Source organism: Chiloscyllium plagiosum, unplaced genomic scaffold (genome assembly GCF_037043375.1).
Source record: "Chiloscyllium plagiosum isolate Xiang-an unplaced genomic scaffold, Cpla_swu_hap1 HiC_scaffold_4, whole genome shotgun sequence".
In the NCBI taxonomy this organism is placed as follows: Eukaryota; Metazoa; Chordata; class Chondrichthyes; order Orectolobiformes; family Hemiscylliidae; genus Chiloscyllium; species Chiloscyllium plagiosum.
In genome coordinates, this window is record NW_028270142.1 from 75,446,739 (window position 1) to 75,465,431 (window position 18,693).

Consider the following 18,693-nt stretch of genomic DNA (forward strand, 5'->3'; position numbering starts at 1 on the left):
CTGTGAGCATAATTTTCTCCCCAAATCTTCAATGACACATATTTTGAGATGTATATACATTGGTTCTTGCACCAGTTATAATAAGGCAAAACTCTGCAATATTAGCATGTAAACCAATGAATACCAAGTAATTTTAATGTGAGTGAAGCTGGCCAAATGTCAGAAAAAGAAACCGACATACAATTTTTGGGTTCATTTTAATTGTAAATTATGTTAATTATAGTTGTAGCTTGGTTCTGTCCCATGATCGGAACATTACTGGTCCTAATTAGTTTCAAGACCCATTCCAGATACAAATGTTTTCACAGGTTTTGCAGAATTTATTGAATTCATCAGTACAAGTGCAGAAGAAATAATAGTTCATAAAGCAATGGTTTTTACTTTATGGATACACTTTAGTATGTTCGTTCAGTGGTTGACTGGATACAGGGAAAAGGCAGGAGATTGGAGATCAGACATAATTGAATGGCAGAGCAGACTGGATGGGCTGAATGGCCTAACTTCTGCTTCTGTGTCTTACAGGTCTTTTGTTGACTGGCATTTTCCTTCCCTCTTTCACAACAAAGGAAGACTGGCCTACTACAGATCATCATTTATTAATCCTTACGAGCTGCTACCCCTATGTATGATCAGAGATATCCTGAACTCTTAACTGATTATTAATGCATGAGCTGTTTATGGTCAATCTTGGATTAGCTGGTAACGCTTGCCCAAATCCTTTCCAAATCATTTACTTTCTTGCTGGTCATCCTGGTGATATCACTTCCTACCATCTCCAAATTCATTGGCAGATAGTACAGTCACTTTATAAGATCAACCCTTAATTTGTTTCTCCACACTTACTCACTCCATAGATCTTTAACAAGATATGATGGCACCAGAAGAACAATATGTTCACTTATAGTAAGTAGTGTCACCTTTCACAGATTTAATCACTTCCTAAGTGACCCAACTGTTGCATCTAAATATTCTTCAAAACTTATCAATATTCTTTGAGTGAGAAAAACATTTGGAGAGAGGTGGTGGCCGAGGTAATTTTATGGATACATAATCGTGAATGAAACAAAGAACTGCAATTGCTGGAAGCCTGAATAAAAACAGACATTGCTGGAGAATCTCCACAATTCATCTGCGGAAAGAAAACCGAGTTATTGTTCCTAGTCCAGTGAGAGAAAGTCAAATGAACATTTGAGTTCAGTGACTCTTTTTCAGAATTTAGAGATGCTGGTGTTGGACTGGGGTGTACAAAGTTTAAAAAAAATCTCACAACACCAGATTATAGTCCAACAGGTTTAATTGGAAGCACTAGCTTTCGGAGTGCTGCTCCTTCATCAGGTGGTTGTGGAGGACACAATTGTAAGGCACAGAATTTATAGAAAAGTTTACAGTGTGATGTAACTGAAATTATACATTGAAAAAATACCTCAATTGTTTAAGTCTCTCATCTGTTAGAGTAACCATTTTAGTTTCGCTTCTTTCATATGTAAATCACAAAACATTTTTTACAAATTACATTCTCAGGTTGATTTTAATAATTGGTGTCAGCCCAGATAATATGTTGAAGGTATTAGCCCCCTATGTGCAGTTGTCTGTACCATACTGTTTAGACTGATTCTCATCTTTAAAAAATGAGTTAACAGAGTCTTACATGGATTCATGCAGTTTTTGAGCAAAGTACAAATTCACCCCGCAATTGTATATGTGTATGTGTGCGTGGGGGGGGGGTATGTGGGGATTGTGAGTGTCTATGAGAGAGAGTGTAAATGTGTGTGTGTGTGTAAAGGTTTCTAAGTCTGTGTGAGGGTGTATTTGGGAGTGTGTGTGTGTCTGTAGGTGTGTATATGTGTGTGTCTGGGGTGGGGGATTGTGAGTGTCTGAGAAAGTGTAAATGTGTGTGTGTGTGTGTGTGTAAAGGGTCTAAGTTTGTGAGAGGGTGCATGTGAGAGTGTGTGTCTGTAGGAGTGTGTGAGAGTGCCTGTACACACCTACCCACACAAAAACATACGCACGCACACACACACACACACACTCCCACACTCACACAGACTTAGACCCCTTTACACACACACTCTCTCTCTCTCACACACACACACACACATATATACATACATTTGTGGGGTGAATTTGTACTTGCAGAGTTATATTGTTCTTTGCTCAAAAACTGCATGAATTCATGTAAGGCTCTGTTAACTCATTTTTTTAAAGATTAGAATCAGTCTAAACAGTATGGCACAGACAACAGTATACAGGGATGTTTACACTTTCAACATATTATCTGGGCTGACACCAATTGTTAAAGTTAACCTGAGAAAGTAACTTTTTAAAAGAAGTTTTGTGATTTACATATGAAAGAAGTGAAACTAACATGGTCACTCTAACATGAAAGACTCAACAAACAATCAAGGTATTTTTCAATGTAACTGTTCAGTTACATCACATTGTAAACTTCTGCTATAAATTCTGAGTCTTACAATTGTGTACCCCACAACCACCTGATGAAGGAGCAGCACTCCGAAAGCTAATGTTTCCAATTAAACTGTTAGACTATAACCTGGCGTTGTAATTTTTAAGCTTTTTCAGAACTAATAGTAGCTAGGAAAAAGCGGTATATATGCTGAAGGGGACAGGAGGGTATAAAGAAGTGGGTGGATAGGCAGAGATGGAGTTCAGAGAGAAAAAGAAACAATTGTGCAGTTCTTAAGAATGGTAACTGGACTCAAAACGTAAACTCTGCTTTCTCTTAACAGGTGCTACCAGACCTGCCAAGCTTCTCCTACAGTTTCTATTTTTGCTAGTAATCCCAAGCCCTATGCTAATGTCCTGGGAACTTTAGTTCAAATCACATCTTTGCAGAAGGTGTAATTCTCTATGTCCTTTTTAGTGAATGAAATCTGCCATTCTTACCTGGTGTGTCTCACATGTGATTCCAGGCTTAAAGCTATGTGTTTGACTCTTAACAGCTTTCCAAACAATTGGAGATGGGCAGTAAATGCTGATCAACTTCCCTTCCTCCCTCCCCCTGTCCCCCACACAACACTCCCAATGCCCTGTTGATTTTTTTTAAAAGACTCTACAATAACTATTGATTGCTAACACAAGTTCACTGAAGATATTTTCTAAAGACTGTACAGACTTATGCTCTCCAAGAGACCTGTTACATTCTTTAAATTATAAATGAAGCCAATTTAAAACTTAGATGTGTTTGATTAATAGTTTATTTTAAAATCTCTACAATTTTCCAGTTTACATTAGTTTCAGTCCTAAAACAACCACAAAGTTGTCAACCCATAGCCTTAATTTTGGCCTGGACCCTATGTTTATTTTCCTTGTGGCGTGTTTACAACTAACCCCAATTAAACAAATACAATTTAAATCTTCACTTGATTAAGCAAATCAAAAGTGGTAATATTGGAAAAATAACCCTGCTCTAGTTTACCATTCAATAAGGCCTTAGCTAATCTTTGACTTCAACTACACATTCCTGCAATTACTTCATATTCTTTAAGTTTTGACCTGTGGCTTGAATATAGTCAATAAGGGAGCATCTAAAGCTTTCTGGGATAAAGGATTCTAAAGATGCTTAACATTTTCAGGAGAAAACCTTCTCTTCTCTGTCCAAAGTGACCAGTTTTTGGGGAACCTTACCAAACATATTACTTAAGTCCATGTATATGACATCTACATCGTAAGTATGTTGTGAAACTGGAAAGTGTTCAGAAAAGATTTGCAAGGATTTTGTAAGGGTTGGAGGATTTGAGCTATAGGCAGAGACTGAATAGGCTGGGACTGTTTTTCCTGGAGTATCAGAGGCTAAGGGGTGACCTTGTCTATTTACCCTCTTCATGCCCCTCATGATTTTAGAAACCTCTATAAGGTCACCCCTCAGCCTCCGATACTCCAGGGAAAACAGCCCCAGCCTATTCAGTCTCTACCTATAGCTCAAATCCTCCAACCCTTGCAACATCCTTGTAAATCTTTCCTGAACCCTTTCAGTTTCACAACATCCTTCCAATAGGAGGGAGACCAGAACTGGTTTAAAAAGGAGGAAGACAGACAAAGGCAGCAACAACATGGTTGTAGTCATAGAGACGCACAGCACGGAAACAAACTCTTCGGTCCAACTCGTCCATGACAACCAGATATCCCAACCCAATCTAGTCTCACCTGCCAGCACTTGGCCCATATCCCTCCAAACCCTTCCTATTCATATACCCATCCAGATGCCTTTTAAATGTTGTAATTGTACTAGCCTCCATCACTTCCTCTTGCAGCTCCAAGCATCCATTCTTTACTAAAGGTTTCATAGCCACTGGTAACTCTACCTGGGCTGGAGAGTACAAGTGATAAGAAGAATTGTGGGCGGCACGGTGGCACAGTGGTTAGCACTGCTGCCTCACAGCGCCTGAGACCCGGGTTCAATTCCCGCCTCAGGCGACTGACTGTGTGGAGTTTGCACGTTCTCCCCGTGTCTGCGTGGGTTTCCTCCGGGTGCTCCGGTTTCCTCCCACAGTCCAAAGGATGTGCAGGGTCAGGTGAATTGGCCATGCTAAATTGCCCGTAGTGTTAGGTAAGGGGTAAATGTAGGGGTATGGGTGGGTTTCGCTTCGGCGGGTCGGTGTGGACTTGTTGGGCCGAAGGGCCTGTTTTCACACTGTAATGTAATCTAATCTAATCTAATCTAAAAAAGAATGACTCAGTGAGTGTTTTCTACTTTTTCTGCCAATAGAATTTTTTGACCTTCGGTCATACTCTACTTCTTTCTCATTTCCTAGCTCATTACAAGAGCAAAGACAGACAGAGAAACACAATCAATTTCATCCTATTTACTAATTAGAGTCATAGAGATGTACAGCATGGAAACAGACCCTTCGGTCCAAATCGTCCATGCAGACCAGATATCCTAACCTAATCTAGTCCCATTTGCCAGTACCCGGCTCATATCCCTCCAAACCCTTCCTATTCATATATCTATCCAGGTACCTTTTAAATGTAGTAATCGTACCAGCCTCCACCACATCCTCTGGCAGCTCATTCCAAACATGCACCACCCTCTGCATGAAAAAGATGCTTCTTCAGTCCTTTTAAATTATTCCCCTCTCACCCTAAACCTATGTCCTCTAGTTCTGGACTTCCCCACCCCAGGGCAAAGACCTTGTCTATTTACCTTATCCATGCCCCTCATGATTTTAGAAACCTCTATCAAGGTCACCCCTGAGCTTCCGATGCTCCAGGGAAAACAGTCGCAGCCTATTCAGCCTCTCCCTGTAGCTCAAATCCTCCAAACTTCCAAATCTTTTCTGAACCCTTTCAAGTTTCATAACATCCTTCCAATAGGAGGGAGACCAGAATCGTCTTTCTCTGACCATTCTGATTTTTTAAATTTTAGATTTAATTTCGATAAATGGGAGGTGCTGCATTTTGGGAAAGCAAATCTTAGCAGGACTTATACGTTTAATGGTAAGGTCCTAGGGAGTGTTGCTGAATAAAGAGACCTTGGAGTGCAAGTTATAAGGATAAAGTAAGGAGTAGGTCTGAATGGGATACTCTTTGTAGGGTCGGTGTGGACTCGATGGGCCGAATGGCCTTCCACACTATAGGGATTTTATGATTCTATTCTATTGTATGATATAGTTCTCCTACCATTTCTTTGTTCCCCATTTCCAGCCTCATTTTGCAGCAGTCCAATGTCTACTCTTGTGTGTCTCTTACCTTTTTAGATATCTGAAAAACATTTGCAATTTTCTTTTCTTTTATTAGCTAGCTTGCTCTCATATTTCATCTTCTCCCACCATTTTTTTTAGTTGTCCTCTGCTAGTCTCTTATAAGCTTTCCCAATCTTCTGGCTTCCACTAATCTTCACCGCATTGTATGCTTTCTCTTTCCTTCCCAAGTATTCTGCTTCCTTGCAATGAATTTCTGCTCTGCCTCCCGAATTACCCCCAGAAACATCTGTAATTGCTGCTCCACTATCTTCCCTGTGAGGTTGCCCTTCCAATCAACACCAGTTAGCTCTTCCCCTATGTTTTCATATTTACCATTTATTCATTTATATTGTCATAACATCTGACTCTACCTTCTCCTCAAACTGCAGGTGAATTCTATCATGTTCTGGTCACTGCCTCTTCGGGGTTCCTTCACCTTAAGCTCCCTAATCAAGTCTGCCTCATTACGTTCCCTAAATCCAGAATTTGCCTGTTCCCTGGTGAGCTCGACCACTAGCTGCTCCAAAACAAAAAACATCTTATAGACATTTCACATTCCTTTCCTTGATATTCATATCCAAACTGATTTTTCCAGTTCACTGGCACCTATTGATATCCCTTGTGATTATTGTAAAGGTGCCTTTCCTAGATGCCTTTTCTATCTCCCTGATTTATTTTCTTTCCTACAACCTGACGACTGCTGGGAGGCCTGTACACGTGATGTTTCTTTCCTTTGCTGTTTCTCAACTCTACCCCCCCCCACCCCCCCAAGCTTTCGACTCTATATCACTTCCTGCTGTTGACTTAATTTCATTTCTTACTAACTAGGCAACTCATCCCCTCTGCTCATCTGCCCTTTCAACAAGGTGTATTCCCTTGGATATCTAGTTCCCAGTCCTGACCCCTTGCAGCCATGTCTCTGTCACAACATTGTATCTCCCAATTTCAGTCTGTGATACAAGCTCATTTATCTTGTTTTGTATACAGTCAGTTCTGCTATAACGTGTGTTGCTTTAATGTGGTTGAAGAATTTAGACTTATTTGTAGAATGCGAACTTTCCTTACCCGTATTGGCTAAAACACGAGTCCGGCCCCATTAGTTTAAATGGTGCAGCTATAGTGCGATTTTCTTAACACAAGATCGCACAAGAACAGAACTATCATGTTCTATCAGAGTCGACTGTATTGCATGCAGTTAAGTAAGATGCCCTCAGTCTTGCGTTGACTGCTCCCCTTCTCATAGTGGACTCATTATCTGCTATGCCTGAAGTTAGGTTCCTGACCCTTTCCATATTTTCTGTTCTATTAATTGTTCTGAAAACTTTAACCTCTGCTGAGTCTCTCACTCCCCTTAACATTTTCCATAATCTTCCATGCAACTCAAAAGTAAGTGCATGAGATGGGTCTGTTAATTTTACTCCATCATTCAACAAGAATGGGCGGCACGGTGGCACAGTGGTTAGCACTGCTGCCTCACAGCACCAGAGACCTGGGTTCAATTCCCGCCTCAGGCGACTGACTGTGTGGAGTTTGCACGTTCTCCCTGTGTCTGTGTGGGTTTCCTCCGGGTGCTCCGGTTTCCTCCCACAGTCCAAAGATGTACAGGGAAGGTGAATTGGCCATGCTAAATTGCCCGTAGTGTTAGGTAAGGGGTAAATGTAGGGGTATGGGTGGGTTGCGCTTTGGCGGGTCGGTGTGGACTTGTTGGGCCGAAGGGCCTGTTTCCACACTGTAAGTAATCTAATCTAATCAAAAAAAAGAACATAGCTAATCTTGGGCTTCAAATCCACTGTCACTTAGTCCAGTATTATTTCATTTCCTGAGACATGCAAATTTGCTTGTTCCAAACTGAAATATAGTCAGTGATGAAGCATCCCCAACCATTTGTTTTATTTTATTCATGGGAAATATGCTTAACTGGCTGGGCCAATATTTATTACCCATTCCAAGTTATCCTTGAGAAGATGATGTGCTGCCTTATTTAACTGCTACCGTCCATTTGGTGTTAAGTAGGCCCTACTATTAGGAAGAGAGTTGCAACTTTTCAACTTGGCAACAGTGAAGGAGCAACAATATGTTTCCAAGTCAGTGTGGTGTGTGGCTTAAAAGTGAACTTGCAGGCTATGATGTTCCCATATATCTGCTGCTCCTGTCCTACAAGCTGGGAGTGGGTATGGATTTGGAAGTTGCTGTCAATGAATGATACCCATTGCTGTTGCAGTGTGTCTGCAGTGGATGGAGTAAATGTTTCTGCTCGTCAGGAAGGTTGATTTGTCCTGGATGATATCAAGCTTTTATTGTTGGAGCTGCACTGATATTAGCAAACGGGAAGTATTCCATCACCTTCCTGACTTGTTTTGTCAAATTGGCTTTGGAAAGTCAGGAGGGGGTCAAAGTTAAAAAATCACACAACACCAGGTTATAGTCCAACAGGTTTAATTAGAAGCACACTAGCTTTCGGAGCGCCGTGTCTTCATCAGGTGGTTGTCCTCCTGATGAAGGAGCGACGCTCCGAAAGCTAGTGTGCTTCCAATTAAACCTGTTGGACTATAACCTGGTGTTGTGTGATTTTTAACTTTGTACACCCAGTCCAACATCGGCATCTCCAAATCAGGAGGAGGTCAGTTACTTGCAGGATTCCTAGTCTCTGACTTGCTTTCTCAGCCACAGGATTCGTATGGCTTGTTCTGCTGTTAGTAATCCCCAAGATGCTGATAGTTGGGAATTCAGTGATATAATCCCATTGACTATCAAGGGGCAATAGTTAGATTTTCTCTTTCTGGGATGGTCATTGCCAAGCACTTGCATAGTGTGAATGTTGCTTGCCATTTTTTTTGTCAGCCTGAGCCTGGATATTGTAGAGAATTCTGAAGGTTCACAATTCTTTGCGTGAAGAAATTCTTCCTCATTTCTGTTCTAAATGTTCACTCTCTTTAAGCTGAAAAATGGGTTGATCTTGAGATATACCTGGCAATTTGCTGTAGTTTGCTCCTTCCACAATACAAAATCTTTACTCTCAAAGCAAGAATAAAAATTCTGGAAAACATGAATTATGATTCAACTATATACTAGAAACTAAAGGCCAAATAATTCGAGGTAAACAGAAAAACTATTTGTTTTCTTCCCAAAGAAGAAAACAAATTGGACTCTAGATGTTAATTTTGTTTCTTTCTAAGTTTGTGCGAAGATTTGTAGCTCGGGTGTCGTTGTTGTGGTTCTGTTCCCCGAGCTGGAAGTTTTTGTTGCAAACGTTTCGTCCCCTGGCTCGGCGACATCATCAGTGCTTGGGAGCCTCCTGCGAAGCGCTTCTTTGATGTTTCCTCCGGTGTTTATAGTGGTCTGTTCCTGCCGCTTCCGGTTGTCAGTTTCAGCTGTCCGCTGTAGTGGTTGGTATATTGGGTCCAGGTCGATGTGTTTGTTGATGGAGTTTGTGGATGAATGCCATGCCTCTAGGAATTCCTTGGCTGTTCTCTGTCTGGCTTGCCCTATGATAGTAGTGTTGTCCCAGTCGAATTCATGTTGCTTGTTGTCTGCGTGTGTGGCTACTAAGGATAGCTGGTCGTGTCATTTCGTGGCTAGTTGATGTTCATGTATGCGGATTGTTAGCTGTCTTCCTGTTTGTCCTATATAGTGTTTAGTGCAGTCCTTGCATGGTATTTTGTACACTACATTCGTCTTGCTCATGTTGGGTATCGGGTCCTTCGTTCTGGTGAGTTGTTGTCTGAGCGTGGCTGTTGGTTTGTGTGCCGTTATGAGTCCTAGGGGTCACAGTAGTCTGGCTGTCAGTTCCAAGATGCTCCTGATGTATGCGGTGTGGCTAGTCCTTTTGGTTGTGGTATGTCCTCGTTCCGTGGTCTTTCTCTTAGGCATCTGTTGATGAAGTTGCGCGGGTATCCGTTTTTGGCGAATACCTTGTATAGGTGTTCCTCTTCTTCTTTTTGCAGTTCTGGTGTACTGCAGTGTGTTGTGACCCTTTTGAATAGTGTCCTGATGCAGCTTCGTTTGTGTGTGTTGGGGTGGTTACTTTCATAGTTTAGGACTTGGTCTGTGTGTGTGGCTTTCCTGTATACTCTTGTAGTGAATTCTCCGTTCGGTGTTCTCTGTACCATCACGTCTAGGAATGGGAGTTGGCTATCCTTTTCTTCTTCTCTCGTGAATCGGATTCCTGTGAGTGTGGCGTTGATGATCCGGTGTGTTTTTTCTATTTCCGTGTTTTTAATGATTACAAACGTGTCATCGACATATCTGACCCAGAGTTTGGGTTGAATTTGTGGTAGGACTGTTTGTTCTAACCTTTGCATAACTGCCTCTGCTACGAGTCCCGAGATTGGTGATCCCATGGGTGTTCCGTTGATTTGTTCGTATATCTGGTTTTTGAATGTGAAGTGTGTTGTGAGGCACAAGTCCAGTAGTTTAAGTATGCCGTCTTTGTTGATAGGTTCAGCATCCTGTTTTCTGTTCTGTATGTCCAGTGGGTTGGCTATTGTTTCTCTGGCTAGGGTTTTGTCAATCGAAGTGAACAGTGCCGTCACGTCGAATGATATCATGGTTTCTTCTTTGTCTATGTGTATATTTCTGATGATGTCCAAGAATTCCTGTGTTGATTGTATAGAGTGTTTGGATCCGCTGACCAGGTGTTTCAGTTTCTGTTGTAGTTCTTTGGCCAGTTTGTATGATGGTGTCCCTGGCAGTGATACTATGGGTCTGAGTGGGATATCTGGTTTGTGTACTTTAGGTAATCCATAGAATTGTTTCTTTCTCCACAGATGTTGCCTGACTTCCAGTCTTTTTATGTTTAATTTTATTTTTATCTCAGCTCCACTTTAGCATATTTTTCTATGCTAAAGTGCATAGAATGGCATCTCAAATATCTCGAATGGTATCCAAGACCTATACATACTTCTGGTGCTTTCATTTTGACGATGCCATCTGCACTGTCGATGAACGTCCACCAGATGTATGCAGAATGGGCAGATTATGATATCAGTCAGCATCACATGCTGCTTTGGTGCCAGTGTGTTAATTTTAGAATTCAAAACTCCAACTAATGCCCACTGTTGAACCTACTGTATATAATTGAAATGCACACAGCAGGAAGGGTTCCCACCAGCATTATTTAATGGGAGCATCAACCATTTTAAAGCTGGTTGCTGATTTATATCTGTTGGTTCATGATGCAATTGTTAACCTGTTTGATGAACCCAAAGTTGCTTATGGTTGAAGTCTGTAGCAGGTGTTATTGTACCTGAATTTTTGCTAAGTTCAAAGAAATTGCATGAAGGAAGGATGTATTTATTGTCAATTGAATTTTACTCTAAGTAATACAGTAAAATACAGTGAAAAGCTTCCAACAGTTGCTGCAGTCTGGTGTCCTTTTGCATAGTAGAAGAACAAAAAGGGTAAAAGATATGATTGGAAGAGAGGTCTGAACTGGCTCACCAACAACACCTGCACTTTCATCCCCTTCTTCACTGCTTGCTCCCAGACATGATGCAGTAGTTTGCATCTCTTTTGGAATATTGTATGGCAGGGTGATAAGCAGAAGTAGCGTAGACCAAGTGTGCTGTGAGAATGGTCTCTCAGCAGGAGGCTACACTTGCTCACGGTAGTCACAGGACAATCTACAAGTACTTGATCCAAGAGTAACAAATGTCTCCTATTTCCACGACAGGGTGTTGCCAAGGTTGAAGAATTTGGGAGAGGCTTTATAGGCTGGTGCTGTTTTCCTGGAGTGTCAGAGGCTGAGGAATGATTTTAAAGTGGTTTATAAAGATTATGAGGGGCATGGATAAGGTAAATAGACAAGGTCTTTTTTCTTGGGATGGAGCAAGTCCAGAACTAGAGTGGATAGGTTTAAGGTGAGAGGAGAAAAATTTAAAAGAGACATAAGGGGCAACTTTTTCACACAGAGGATAGTGCACGTAATATCTGATCAGCATGGCCGAGTTGGACTGAAGGGTCTGTTTCTGTGCTGTACATCTCTGACTCTAAGTCTCATGGACAACATCCTCACTTACTGCAGCTTCAGATGATGACAAGGCTGGAACAATGTTGTTACAAATCTCCTTATTTGTCACCATTGCATAGGGAGGTTGCAGAAGCTTTGAATTCCAAAAGAACGGGAAAAAATTGTTCTCTTCATAAAGACAAATGAGCACATGACTTTGCAAGAATTACACGCATTTCCCTAGCTGCAGGATAGTAGGCATTCCAGTCAACCCTGAGATATCATAGCCACATTTCACTGGTAAGTAAGGAATTTCACTTCCTCAACGTCCAGCTGCTGTAAAACCATACACAGTGTTTCTTGGAGGCAGTCATAATGGCTACATTCTGCTTAGTTTGCTATATTTCCAGTATTTGAGCCACAATGACAAATCTCAGTAACTTATAAGTGACAAGGTCTGGAATAGAATAGACTCCCTATAGTATGGAAATAAGCTATTCAGCACACCAAGTCTGCACTGACCCTCCAAACAGCATCCCACATCCCGACCCAACTCCATCCTAACCCCATAATCCTGCAATTCCCATGGCTAACCCATATAGCTTGCACATCCCTGGATACTGTAGACAATTGAGCATAGCCAAACCACCTAACATGCACAGATTTGGACCATGGGAGGAAGCTGGAATACCTGGAGGAAATCCACACAGAAATTGGAAAAATGTTTGTGTGGAGTTTGCACAGTTGCCTGAGAGTAGAATTGAATGTGGGCCCCTGGCATAATGAAGCAGCATTGCTAACCACTGAGCCACCGTGTCGCCTGATACACTGATCAAATGGCTCGTGACTCAGATGTACAAGCTGTTACAAAGTTGAATGAGTATATGTTCACTTTAAAAAGGGAGCGTTTTCTGAATTTGAAGTGCAGGCTCAGCTGCCTGAATGGAAAGGCTGGGAGATGGGCTGTTCCAAAATAGATACATGTAACAGTTGGCTGTTAAATAAATACCTGAGTTTTGGTTGCTGTTTTGACAACCACTCAAATTTAACCAATTACTTTAATCATGCCCAGGATACTGAAACCCAAATGAGTTTGAATTCATTGTTTGACAATATCAGACCAATGAGAAGGAATAATGCTGGGGGTTTAAATACATGAGCATTTTGAAAATTGGTCAAAACAACTGCCACCAATCAGCAGAGGAACTGCTGAAGAGCCGGAGAGCTAACTGCCCCTCTAACATCTTGCTCTCCGAGAAATTCAAAGACACTATCAAAAAGTTATCTTTTCCTGTAAAAACATACTCACAGTAAAAAGAAAGCCGCGACCCAGGGAGATCAGCAGACAGAAGATTGAAGACATTGGAGAGGAGAGAAACTTTGTGGACTTGAGGTTAGGTTAATGTAATGTTTAATAAGTGTGTTATTGGAACGATTCGGAGATGCCGGTGTTGGACTGGGGTGTACAAAGTTAAAAATCACACAACACCAGGTTATAGTCCAACAGGTTTAATTGGAAGCACACTAGCTTTCGGTGCGACGCTCCTTCATCAGGTGATTGTGATCACCTGATGAAGGAGCGTCGCTCCGAAAGATAGTGTGCTTCCAATTAAACCTGTTGGACTATAACCCGGTGTTGTGTGATTTTTAACTTTGTTATTGGAACAGCATTTTTAGAGTTGGGGATAGTAAGTAGTTAAGAAAAAAGTGGCTTGGATCTGTTAATAGTTTTGTTTAGTCTTAACAACTTATTTTCTAGTAATGATCTTCCTTTAATTTTTTTGTTTTACGAATCCCTACAGTGTGCAAACAGGCCTTTTGGGCCAACAGGTCCACACTGACCCTCCGAAGAGTAACCCACCCAGAAACATTCTCTTATTTCTCTACATTTTCCTTGACAAATTAAATAGTGGAAATTAGGAGTTCTCTCTCACTCTGTTGAGAGAGAGAGAAAAAGAGGCAAGGTGAGCTTTTCTGGATGTAACGGGGGGTTGCACCTCCATGTCATGACAATTTGTGGCTCATCATCCAGGATTTGGGCAGGTTTCTAAGATCCCATCCGGGCGTTTTGACAGGTTTAGACAAATTCTGAGGGGGTTGCACAGGTTTGGGGTACAAAAGGTCCCAGCAGATTTAAACAGTTGGTGATCAGTGTCCTAGATCTTTTAATAAAACTCATGAGAAAATGTATTTAACTTTGGTTAGTTGTGGTTGGTTAAATTGCTAAAGAGGTTCTGGGGTTTGAAGATGCTTCCCAAATTTTCCAAGAAAGTTTAGAAAGATAGAGTAAGGATATACTTTTAGAATTAGCAAACAGCTTGGAATTGGGTTTAACCAGGGACAAAGCACTTGAGTATTTCAGAGAAACTGTCAAGTGCAGTGGAGTTAGAAAATCTTAATTTACAAATTGGGAGATAAATTTCTCAGCTGACCAAAAAGAAAGAGAATTCGAACTTCAGCAGTTGCAAATTAGTCAGGAAAGTCAAGTACAGGATGGAGATGAAGGGAGAAGGTAAGGATGTGTACACCTCATCTACTGTGTCTGTGGCTATGTAATTCTATGGCAGAAGGAGCTAACAGCACTCGCCGTTACTAATGTGCAAATCACATTGCAAATTGCAGTGACCGCACATGCATTTTAAGTGTAAATGATGAGTTTATTGTCCAAGTTGCCTTGCTCCTTCAAAACCTATGGGATAGCTATTCAAGCCAGTATATCCGAATGTGGTGCTACCTTCTCAGCTTGTCTGAAATGTTAGAGCTTCTCCATTCCACAAGTACCTGATTAATGCATGGTAAATCTTGGTTGCAACCAAACAGCCCCTCCAGCACTCCAAATTAACTGCAGAAGGTTTGGATCTTCAGTTTTTAATTATTGGAGGTTTTAAAAATTAAAAAGAATCATTTTCTTATTAACGATTCTTCAGTCTCCATTAAGGAGATATGTTTCCTTGCATTGTTCAAACAGTCTACTGACACTGTGCTTTATTGATAGCTGACTGGCAGGAACCTCCAGTTTAAATGCCCATTAAAATATCTGTGAACAATAGGAAGTGTCACTTGCCACCAACAGCAATACTCAACCTAGTATTGTTCTCCCTCTCATAAAACAGCACATTCCTTGTGACTTTGAGTATGCTTTGGGAGATTCATATTTTTAAAAAAAAGTTTAAAGTCGCCACAGTCCCAGAGGACTGTATGGCCAGTCTGTCATTAGAGAGAATTGATTGGTGGTAGCTTTATCCTGATTTATCACACCTCGGAATTAAGGGTGAGGTTGAGAAGGCAGGAGCTCCACAGTAACCTCAGCCAGTGTAGGAATCCTAATATAGGATAAAATTGAACTCGAAACTGTCAGTTTGTAGTGCTTATCTGCTAATTTCAATTAACCCAAAATTTTCAGTAAAAGGCTTACCTGAAAACTTTTGCATTCATGTCATATCTTTTTTAGATCATCAAAAATGACATATTTTTGGTTGCCAGCTGGAGAAATTAGCTGAACTGGTTGAGACTATTGCAAATGATTTGCAACAGGACAGTGGAGTACAGAAAAGGTAACTGTCCTTTTATGTGCTAGAACTTTGTTGCTTATACGGTCTGTACATGTTGGTAATTTCATAACATTAATCTGAATGCATGTTAGGTGAGAAAAAAGTCTTTTTTCTGAAATAATTTTAAGCTGTAAGAAGTGGGGAGGTACTAAAGGGCAAGTGGAACATGCTTCAGTAGAAAAGAATTGAATAACAGTGATCATAAGGTTTACAATTTCTGTGTAAAAAGACGGTGTAAATGAATGCCAACTTCCATGAGTCTTTTTATAAAACCTGTTCTGATCCAGGTTGGTTGGTGGAGCATAAATTGATAAGCAAAACAGCTTGTGAACTAAGGGTTGCCCTCACAGTGGAGATAGGAGAAAGTGAGGACTGTAGATGCTGGAGATCAAAGTCGAGAATGTGGTGCTGGAAAAGCACAGCAGATCAGGCAGCATCCAAGGAGCAGGAAAATCAACATTTCGGGCATAAGCTCTTCATCAGGACTGATGAAGGGCTTATGCCCGAAACGTCGATTCTCCTGCTCCTCAGATGCTGTCTGACTTGCTGTGCTTTTCCAGCACCACACTCTTGACTCACAATGGAGATAGTTTGGGGAAGAATGAACACAATGCAAAGATGGAAGGTGGTAGAGGAAAGGAGGAATACCCAAAGGTAAAGCTCCTGGATGACTAAAGCTATGGAGCTTAAAATGGGATAGAAAATTTTAACAATAGTTATGATAATGATGAAACCATATGTAAATAATCCAACAAGAGAAGGGGTCATACTAGTCCTGATATTGGGGAATGAGCCTGGCAGGTGATCGAAGTTTCAGTGGGAAAGCATTTCAGGAACATTGACCATAATTCTGTAAGTTTTAAGTTACTTATGGATAAGGATGAGAGTAACCCTTGGGTGGAAGTACTACACTTGGAGAATGCTATCACAGTATTAGGCAATAACTGGGAAATGTAAACTGAGGCAGTTGTTTGAGGGTAAATCCACATGTGAATTCTTTTTAAAAGGTCAGTTAATTAGAGGTCAAGAACACCACATTCCTGTGAAAATGAAGAATAAGGATGTCAAGATTTGGGAACTTTGAATGATGAGAAATTGTGAGCTTAGTCACATAGGAAAGGGAGGCATATATAAGGTTTTGGAAACTGAAGACTATAAGAAGAATGTAAAGAAAGCAAAGAATTTAAACAAGGGATTAAGAGGGACAAAAGGGCCCATGAAATATCTTTGGCAAACAGGATTAAGGAAAATAGCAAGGTATTTGAGACATATATAACGATTAAAGTGGGTAGGTAGGGGCAGAGTAGGTCCATTCAAGGATTTAAAAAAAAAGGAGCAGCAGTAGGCCATTTGGTCCCTCAAGCATGCTTGAACAAGATTGTGACTCCTCTTTGTTCAAGATCAACATATCTGTGTAGTTCCTCATATTTCAAAACTCTCTCTGCCTCCTCTTCAAATACTTTCCACGATCTAATCTCCACAGCTTTTGGAGTAGGGAATTCCCTATCCTACAGGAAAAGAATTTCTTTCGTATCTCAGTTTTAATTGTGTGTCCTTATTCTTTAACTGCGTTTCCACTTCAAAAGTCTCCTTCGTGGAAACATAATTTCAACATTTGCTCTGATTAGCCCCTCAAAATCTTGTATGTTTCAATTAGACAGTCCCTGGTTATTCTAAACTGTGCAATAAATACATGAACTGTTTAGCTATTCTTAATAAGTCACCTCCTTCATCCTAAGAATCTGCCAAATAAATAGCTTTTGAACTGCCTCTTATGCTAATGTATACTTCCTTTTAAAAGGGAACCAGTGTTGTCTATAATACTCTAGGCACAGCCTCACCAACATCCTATACAATTGTAACAAGACTTTACTACTTTTAAATTTCTCAACACCCTAGCGATAAAAGTCAAAATTCCATTTGCTGCCGATATTAGCAGGCTAACATCTTGTTTCATGCACAAGTACATCTAAATCCCCCTGCATCTCACTTTCTGAAAATCTCTGACTACTTTTTCTTTTTTCCTGTGGAAGTGCATTAAATCCATCTGCCAAGATTTTGCCCATTTTCCTCAATCTATTCATAACCTGTTGTAGATACCTTTTAAGGCCTTGTCACAACTTACCCTCCCACCTATTTTGGCATTGACAACAGATCTGTCCCTTCCTCCTAGTCATTAATATAGACAGTAAATAATTAAGGCCCTCAGACTGATTCTTGTGACACTCTACTAATTAAATCTGAAAAAGCCCCATTAATCCCAACTATATCTTCTGTGCATTAACTAATCCTTAATTCATGCTAATAAATTAACCCCAAAATTGTGAGCTACTATCTTCTGGAATAGCTTTTAATATCATACCTTATTGAATGCCTTCTGAATATCCAAATACAAAACATTTGCCAATTCCCCTTTATCAACTTTGCTTGTTATATCCTCGAAGAACTCTAGCACATTTGTGAAACATAATTTCCTTTTCACAAAACCATGTTTTTGATCATGTTAAGCTTTTCTAAATGTCCAGCCAAGTCTTCCTTGGTAATGAATTATAGCATCAGCAACAGATTTAGGCTAATTGACCTTCAGTTTCCTGTTTTGTGTCTCTCTTCCATCTTGAACAGGGCTGTCACATTAGGAATTTTTTAATCTGCTGGAGCCCTTCTGGAATCTAGTAAATTCTGGAATATTACAACCAATGCCTCCACTATTTCTACAGCCGCTTCCTTTTTAAACCCTTAGATATAGATTATCAGATCCTGATGACATGTCTGCCTTTAGACCTATTAGTTTATAAAATACTTTATCCCTCATGATAGAGACTTATAAGATCGTTCCCCTCCTTAGTTACGAAAAGTACTATCATAAAGTCATCGAGTCATACAACATGGAAACAGACCCTTTAGTCCAACTAGTCCATGCCAAACATAATCCCAAACTAAACTAGTCCCACCTGTCTGCTCCTGGGCCATATCCTTCCAAACCTTTTAAATGTTGTAACTGCGCCTGCATCCACCACTTCCTCAGGAAGTTCATTCCACATGCAGAGCATCCTCTTTGTAAAAAAATAAATTGCCCCTCATGTTTTCTTTTTAATTATTCACCTTAAATGTATGTCCCCAACCCTTGAAATCCCACATATTGGAAAAAGTTACCTACCAGTAACTCATCTATATCCCTCATGAGTTTTTATCAAGTCACCTCTCAACCTCCTACATTCTACTGAAAATAGCCTGCAACCTTTATAATTCAAAATTTTCATACCCTGCAACATCCTGGTAAATCTCTTGTCAACCCTCTCTAACTTGATAATATCCTTCCTATAGCAGTGTGACCAGAACTGGACACAGTACTCCAGAAAATGTCCTCACCAATGCCCTGTACGACCTCAACATGATTTCCCAACTTCTACATTCAAAGGACTGAGTGACGAAAGCAAGCATGCTAAATGCCTTTTTAACCACTCTCTGGGATGTTTATAGCTTCCTCCATTGT

The 18,693-nt window shown here is 40.6% G+C and overlaps 1 protein-coding gene across 8 annotated transcripts in view; it reads left to right on the forward strand.

The window, feature by feature from the left end:
• Positions 1 to 18,693, forward strand: part of plag1 (pleiomorphic adenoma gene 1) — a 346,025-nt gene that overhangs the window by 304,091 nt on the left and 23,241 nt on the right. For 5 of the 8 annotated variants that reach the window (XR_015756985.1, XR_015756986.1, XM_087986371.1 and 2 more), the window contains exon 2: positions 15,101 to 15,203. The exons of 2 other annotated variants lie outside the window; for them this stretch is intronic. The gene's annotated coding sequence lies outside the window, so the exon portion shown is untranslated. Of the gene's footprint in view, positions 1 to 12,486; positions 13,043 to 15,100; positions 15,204 to 18,693 lie in introns of those variants that run through there. One more of the 8 variants, XM_043688388.2, reaches the window with a different exon arrangement.